Raw genomic sequence first — 8,246 nt, 5'->3', positions numbered from 1 at the left:
AAATTCCGATAGTCCTGAAAAGTGTGTGAAATTGCGTAAAACATGTCTCTATTAAAGAAAAAAGAGGTTGTAAATATATCTGTTGATGTTCCAGGCTGGGAGCAGGCTCCCTACTGTGTTTTGGCCAATGAGTGGTCGCAATGTGTTGGATTAAGTGAATCATAGGATAAGTGTAGGAAAGATGCTGAACCAGCGGATGTGGTGACATGTTTGCAAAGGATGAGAGTTGAAAGGAACAAGAAGCTGATTGCAGTGAGCAGAAGAGGTTGGATCTTGTTCCATGCTTATAGGAAACAGCATGAAGAGCGTATTCAGCTGTTGCAAAAAATGCAAGAATTAGCACAGCAAGTGTGTGAGATGCAAAGTGCTCTGACAGCAGCACAATGCCTGAACAGGCTGCTTAGGGATAAATGTGAAGGATATCAACATAGTAACATCGTTTTTAAGGTTGAAGGAAGTCCATATTGTTCAACCCATAGCCTAATATGTTGATCCAGAGGAAGGCAAAAAAAAACCCATGTGGCAAACACTAAGCTCCACATTGGGGAAAAAAATTCCTTCCCGACTCCATACGACAATCAGACTAGTTCCCTGGATCAACGTCCTATCAAGGAATCTAGTGTATATAACCTATAATATTATACTTATCAAGAAAGGCATCCAGGCGCTTCTTAAATTTTAGTAGTGAATCACTCATTACAACATCATGCAGCAGAGAGCTCCATAGTCTCACTGCTCTTACAGTAAAGAATCCCCGTCTGTGATTATGATTAAACCTTCTTTCCTCCAGACGTAGACGATGCCCCCTTGTCCCCGTCTCTGGCCTCAGAGTAAAAAGATCAGTAGAAAGGTCTTTGTACTGTCCCCTCATATACTTGTACATAGTAATAAGATCACCCCTAAGCCTTCGTTTTTCCAAAGTAAATAACCCCAAGTGTAATAACCTGTCTTGGTATTGCAGACCCCCCAGTCCTCTAATAACCTTGGTCGCTCTTCTCTGCACCCTCTCTAGTTCAGCTATGTCTTTCTTATACACCGGAGACCAGAACTGTACACAGTATTCTAAGTGTGGTCGCACTCTTGACTTGTATAGAGGTAAAATTATGTTCTCCTCATGAGCATCTATGCCTCTTTTAATGTATCCCATTATTTTATTTGCCTTTGCAGCAGTTGCCTGACACTGGCCACTAAACGTGAGCTTGTCGTCCACCAATACACCCAGGTCTTTTTCAGTGACAGTTTTACCCAGTGATTTACAATTAAGCATATAATTATACATTTTAATTTCCTCTGCCCAAGTGCATTACCTTATATTTATCCCCATTAAAGTTCATTTGCCATTTATGAGCCTGAGCTTCTAGTTTACATAGATCCTCCTGTAATATAAAATTGTCCTCCTCTGTATTGATTACCCTGCAGAGTTTAGTGTCATCTGCAAATATTGAAATACTACTCTGTATGCCCCCTACAAGGTCATTAATAAATATGTTAAAAAGAAGTGGGCCCAATACTGACCCCTGTGGTACCCCACTGTTAACTGAGACCCAGTCTGAGTGTTTTCCATTAATAACCAACCTTTGTTTCCTATCACTGAGCCAGTTCTTAAACCACTTACTTATATTTTCCCCTATCCCCATTGTTCTCATTTTATGTATCAACCTTTTGTGTGGAACCGTATCAAAAGCTTTTGAAAAGTCCATATACACAACATCCACTGCATTTCCTGGGTCCAGTCCGGAACTTACCTCTTCATAAAAGCTGATCAGATTAGTCTGACAGGAACGGTCCCTCGTAAACCCATGTTGATATTGGGTCATGAGGTTCTTCTTCTTCAGATACTCTAGTATAGCATCTCTTAGGAAACCCTCCAAGATTTTACCCACAGTAGAGGTTAAGCTTACTGGCCTATAATTTCCAAGTTCAGTTTTTGTCCCCTTTTTGACATAGGCTGAGGGCTGAAAATTTCTTTGATTTGTTACATAGATTACGGGGAAAGTCACTAATCTCTGAATTACTTTCTGCCTCCAGAGATTCCAGGGTTTCCAATGCTTCCCTTTCTTCTCTGGTAGGAAATAGTTCATGTAACGCTGTTTTGTAATGTAATTTTTTGTAAATGAGTTTCCTTGCAAATAGATGTGTATCTTTCAGTGTCGTGAACGGGTCTAGGTGATGAACGGGAGAATAGGTAGGGCCCTTCTCTAAAGCCCCCGTCTCACATAGCGAGATCGCTGCTGTGTCACGGTTTTGGTGACGCAACAGCGACCTCACCAGCGATGTCGCTATGTGTGACACTTTGCAACGATCAGGCCCCTGCTCGTAGGTCGCTGATCGCTGCAAAGTGTCCTGGACCATTTTTTGGTCGTTGCCCTCCCGCTGGTCAGCACACATCGCTGTGTGTGACCACCGGGAGCAGCGATCAGGCTGGTAACCATGATAAACATCGGATTACTAGGGGCACACGTGCACCTAGTAACCCGTTGTTTATCATGGTTACGAGCCTGCTACAGTGAGCGGTAACCTCCCGCTCACTGTAGCAGAGTGGTAACCATGATAAACAACGGGTTACTAGGTGCGCGTGTGCCCCTAGTAACCCGATGTTTATCATGGTTACCAGCCTGCTCCTGCTTCAGCAGCAGGCTGGTAACCAGGAGCAGGACATCGTGGAAAGATTCTTTCCACAATGTCGCTGCTCCCCTGATCGTTGGTGAGCCTGCCTGTTTGACATCTCACCAGCGACCAAATAGCGACGCAGCAACGATCCCTGACAGGTCGTATCGTTGTCAGGATCGTTGCAGCGTCGCTAAGTGTGACGGGGCCCTAAGAGTGTTAGTTGAGTTTTGGATAAGGTATGGGTAGATAAATTAATTACCTTATATCTGTCACCACCTACCTTTTATATGCAGCTGGTATCTCTTCTTTGTCTAGACGTTTAGTATATATTGATCTGGATATTTTGGTTGTTTAACGTAACTTACAAGCACCGTATACAATCATGCATATGTATTATCCTGGCACAACGTTGTGCACAACGCCCCCCGAAGAGCCTCACGCGAAACGCGCGTCGGGGCCCCAGCGAGACACCGGTCCATACCGCACTATGGGTATGTTATGACTCATCTTTATGTAAGTGTCAATTTCTCTTCCCAGGCAATGTCATTATATTTCTGGACATCATAGATGGTTACACATGTCTTATGGGCACCTTTACTGTTATGATACCAAGACAACACATATGCATGATTGTATACTGTGCTTGTAAGTTACATTGTCCAATTAATTGGTGACTGGATTTATTGATACTTGGATTGATAATATTGTCACTTCTTTTCATGTACCCATATTTGTGGACTCACATGGTTGTATCTCTGTCCTTTGTGTAGTTTTCACCTATGACCTACTATTTTATTGGTTGTGATCTATTTAGGAGTGTCCACGGGACCTCCTTTTTATATCTTCAATACACAATAAAACCGTTTTTTTAATCTGGAATCATTATGATGTTGACCTGACTCTTTTTTTGGGCTCTGTCACTCCACTCTTTTTGTAGGTTGTGTATAATGTAGCAACAGATTATGGGAGTAGGGAGAGAGGCCGGGTTTCATATCCAGTACCATAATATACAAAACAGCTCTTTTATAGAGCAAAATAATATTCCTCAGTACCAGCATGTACTAAACAATTTTTTCAGCTAAATAATATTCCTGGCCTATTGCTGAAATAGCGTATATTTATCTAGCAGTTGTGCGACTGGCGCAAAGCCTGCTGAGATACGCAAACTAAACTATTTACCAGTAATTTTCCTGAGTCTGCTGTTGCCGTGTCTAATAAAGCTAAAAAAAATTACCCACACATTACTACATACAGGGAATTTATACATAACACATCTGTGAGGGTACTTGTGAAAAATAAAGCCAGGGATTTTTTTTTTCATAAAGCATTCAATATGGGAAAGGGTGACTTTAAGGAACGGGGATGTGGATGTGGCACTCGCCTGAGGGTTTCACTGCTCGACATGCTTGGCGAGTATTTCTGGGATGCTTGGGCGGGAGCTCGGGTCCCCGCCCTGCATGTTTGGTGCTCTTAAGAGAGCCAATGAACATGCAGGGATTGTCTGCCACTCACTGTAATGCCATAGCCATCTTGGTTGTGGCATTAGAGTGATTGGCTGGCCGCATATCGTCATCGGGTATATATAAGACCTGGTGCCCCTATGCTCATCAGAGTCTAACCCGGAAACAGACAGAGTAGGGAGAGGTGCTGCTGTGTGAAGGACAGAATTGGCAGTGTAATAGTTAGGTATAGGTATTCCACACCAAGATAGATATCCATCTGAACTAACAGTCCTTCTGAGGACTAATCCAGCTGCATATATTCAGTCGTGATAGCAGGAATTAGGCAGGCAGGGTTTGTGGACCCTGGACACTGTATGCAGCACAATAGGGTCCATCTCACGTTCTGTCTGCTCCTGTTACAGATATCTGTAGACATGGCCCCAGATATCAGAGGCCAGGGCTATTTTTTTATCTTAATCCTGATTAGTAGCTTAAAAAGCAATACAGTACACCATTTTGCTGCGCCATATACTTGTTAGCAGAATACAGGCATTTTTTTTTATTTTATTCACATTGCTGTATTGTAAAGCAGAGACAATTTTCCATCATCACACCTGATCCCATATTACTGCCATAATAATACAGACATTTTGTGGAGCATACCAAATATACTCGATTTAAAGTCAGCCAGCTGTGTGTTGTTGAACTTATTCACACTTGGTCACTGAACAATACTATACTAAAAGGCCACAGCCTAAAACTGTGGTCGTCACTATTGTTGAGCGAATTTGTTCGCCGAATGTTCAAAAGTTTCAAATTCGGCACGAATATGGCACATTCGGATTCGTGATCACTTTTCTTAAAATCTGAAAAGTTCGAAGAATTTGCACGAGACCGCGAATACAGGGCAACTACGGTGTTTTGAACAGTTTTGCTAGCATAGTGCAAGTGTATGATGGGCGGTGATATGTGCCAGGTGAGTGTGGGGGCTGTGGAGAGCTTAGAACAGGTCAGATCAGCGGCGCACTGTAGGCGGTAACTTTAACTGAGGAAAGCGCGGACAGCCAATCATAGCGCAGGAACCATCTACACTGTCCAGACATAAGGGCTTCTGCAATTGGCTGCAGAAATCACATGTCCTCTCAATATAAAAAGCGGCCATGTTCCCTCAGCGCCATTATATCCATGTCACTGCTGGAGGCAGACGCAGCTCAGTGTTCTCCTGTGTAATGAGAGATATTAGCTAGATAGATGGGCGCTTGTGTGGTAGTCAGATAGTGCAGATAATTCCTGGCCTGTGTACCTCTGCAACCGCTGGTGCAGCGCATTTTTGGTGTTCTTGTGCAAGTACTGAGATTCTGACAGAAACAGAGGGCCCATGCCATACAATAGTGCTGTGCACCGCTGGTATAGAGCTCCATGTCGCAGTATACCTTGAATCTTTTTTTGCTCTTGCTAATGTGATCAAGCAAGCGCAGTGCACCTTTTCATTTAGTGGGGTTGAAATTGTGCTCTGCACAGTCTGCAGAGCTTCTTATTGCAGAGCACAAAATATATATTTTTTTTCTGTTGCTATTGTGATATTGAAAGCTGTGTGCACTAAAGTTTTTTTTAGTGTCAGATACTATTTTAGTGGAGTTGAACTTCAGGTAGTTTCAGAGTAAAAAAAAATAAATTTCCTCTTGCTACGCCCAGTCCAAAAATTTTTTTTTTCCTGTGCCAAAAGTCATACCATGCTATAAGCCAGCTACTATGTCAGTGGTGGTCAAATTCAGGTTGTACGCACAGTCAAACCTATATATATTTTTGGTTGGCAGGCAGAGTCCACCAAAGCTTTTTTACTGTGGCAAAGTTGATCCAGTCTGCTAAAAGGCAGATCCTATTTTAGTGGCATTGAACTTGTCCTGGTTTCACAGTAAAAAAAAAAAAAAAAACTCTCTTACCTGGCTCAGTCCAAAAAATATTTTTTCCTGTGACATAAGTCATACAGTGCTATAAGCCAGCTACTATGTCAGTGGCGGTCAAAGTAAGCTGGACGCAGAGCTTATGCAGAGTAACCCAAAAATATTTTTCCTGTGCCTAAAGTCATACAGTGCTATAAGCCAGCTACTACGTCAGTGGGGGTCAAAGTCAGCTGGACGCAGAGCTTATGCAGCGTAACCCAAAAATATTTTTTTGCTCTGAGTAAGGTGATGCAGCTGGCTAGATCTGAGTTTGAAATATTTTGCAGCATATATTCTATGTCATACTGGCCTCATCCACATTAAAAAAAAAATCTTCTGTTCCTAAAGTAATACAGTAGGGGACATCTCAGTTTGAAATTGTTTGGGGACTATCTCGTAGGTTTTATCAGCCTCATGCACACTAACAAATTTATTTTGTCTGTTAGTAATATTATATGGCAGGCCATATCTTACCTTGTCATTTAGTGTCGCTGAAATTTAGGTGTGTGCTGAGCTATTGCACAGGAAAAAAAACATACTCCTACTACTGTATCTGACCAACATGAGTGGGAAAAAGAAAGGGCGTGGTAGAAGGGGGAATAGGCTTGGTGTTCAAGGTGTACGTGGGGTACGTGGTAATGTTAGTGAAAGCACTAGTGAACCAACACAAACAGGTCCTATCCAAAGACAACTGACAACTGTTAGTGGACTGCCTACTGCACTCCCTTTCATTGGCAGCTGCACAGTGATACGCCTTGTTGATAAGGCCCAGAAAGATCAGGTGCTCCAGTGGATGGCAAGCTCTGCTTCCAGTGCCCTCTCCTGTTCTTCCTCCATCTCAACATCACACGCACTACAGTCCACAGAGGTGGGACCCCAATTACCCATGCTTCCCCCCCGTGTCACAACTGACCAACTTACTGTAGCGAACCACAGATGGGCGAGTCTGTAGAACTATTCACCCATTCTACACCATGGGAATCAGGAGTGTACTCCAAACAGTCACAGAGTCAAGGGGAGGAAAGCATCTGCACCGATGCCCAAACTTTTTTTAGCTTCGATTCGGGGCAGGAAGAAGTAGGGTCCGAGCAGGTTCCTGAACCTAGTCACCAGACGTTAACCACAGGGGAGGGAGTTGATCCCGATGGGACTCCGATACCTGAATCTCATGCGGACTGTACTGTGCTGTCAGGGCAGCAAGAGGAGAGGGGTCACTCTGAGGGCGAGGAATGGGATAACACATTGGATGATGACGAGGTTGAAGATCCTACTTGGTGTGAACCCAGAGTCGCTCATCAGAAGAGGTGGAGGAGGAAGACGAGGAGGTTACATTTCATCCTACGGCGCAGACATGGAGTGATGCAAGCACGAGGAGCACTGCATCCTCAGCCACAACTGTGGCTTTGGCCAGCAGCGGTCACGGTCTGCAGCTCGCAGGGGCAGCAAGGGTTGCCTTGCATGGGCCTTTTTTGTCACTGCAAAGGATGAGCCAACTCACGTTATCTGCAAACATTGCGATAAAAAACCCAGTAGAGGGAAAAACTGCAATAATTTGACTATTACATGCATGAACGTTCACATGCTCAAACAACATTCTTTACGCTGGGAATCTTACTGCGCTGAAATGCGGAATAGCGCACCTCAACAACCATCAGCTGCCCCATCAAACACATCCACTGCTTCTTCCTCCTCCCTCTGTTACTGTGCCAAGTACTGTCACGCAGATCTCCCATCGCAGAAACTCCGGTTCTTTACCCGCTCCAGTCAGGCTGAGTGACAGCTTGTCAGCTGTAACGGAAGCTGACACGCCTGCTGTGTTTGTTTCACCGAGCACACTGCATGTTTCTCAATCCACCGTAACATCTGCATCTCACTCACGCTCCACCAATTTTTCCGGTTCACCATACTCCACCCTCTCTCAGCACCTTATCCAGCCCTCAGTCCCGCAGTTGTGGTCACGTAAAAGATTGTTTCATCCTACTCATGACAAAGCTAAGAGGTTGAACTCCACCATCTCTAATCTGTTGGCCACAGAAATGCTGCCTCTCCGTCTGGTAGATACAGACGGTTTCCGAAAACTATTGGCCGTCGCAGTCCCCAAGTACCAGTTGCCCAGTCTCCATTACTTCTCTAAGAAAGCTGTGCCTGCGCTACACCAGCATGTCACAGACAACATCACCCGTTCCTTGTCTAAATCTACGTGTGCCAGGGTGCATTTCACCACAGACACCTGGACGAGTAAGCATAGCCA

Source organism: Phyllobates terribilis, unplaced genomic scaffold (assembly GCF_046119375.1).
Source record: "Phyllobates terribilis strain yellow unplaced genomic scaffold, ASM4611937v1 Scaffold_86__1_contigs__length_6382490, whole genome shotgun sequence".
NCBI classification, from domain to species: domain Eukaryota; kingdom Metazoa; phylum Chordata; class Amphibia; order Anura; family Dendrobatidae; genus Phyllobates; species Phyllobates terribilis.
The sequence above is the reverse complement of the archived record's forward strand: the minus strand, read 5'-3'. Positions refer to the sequence as shown.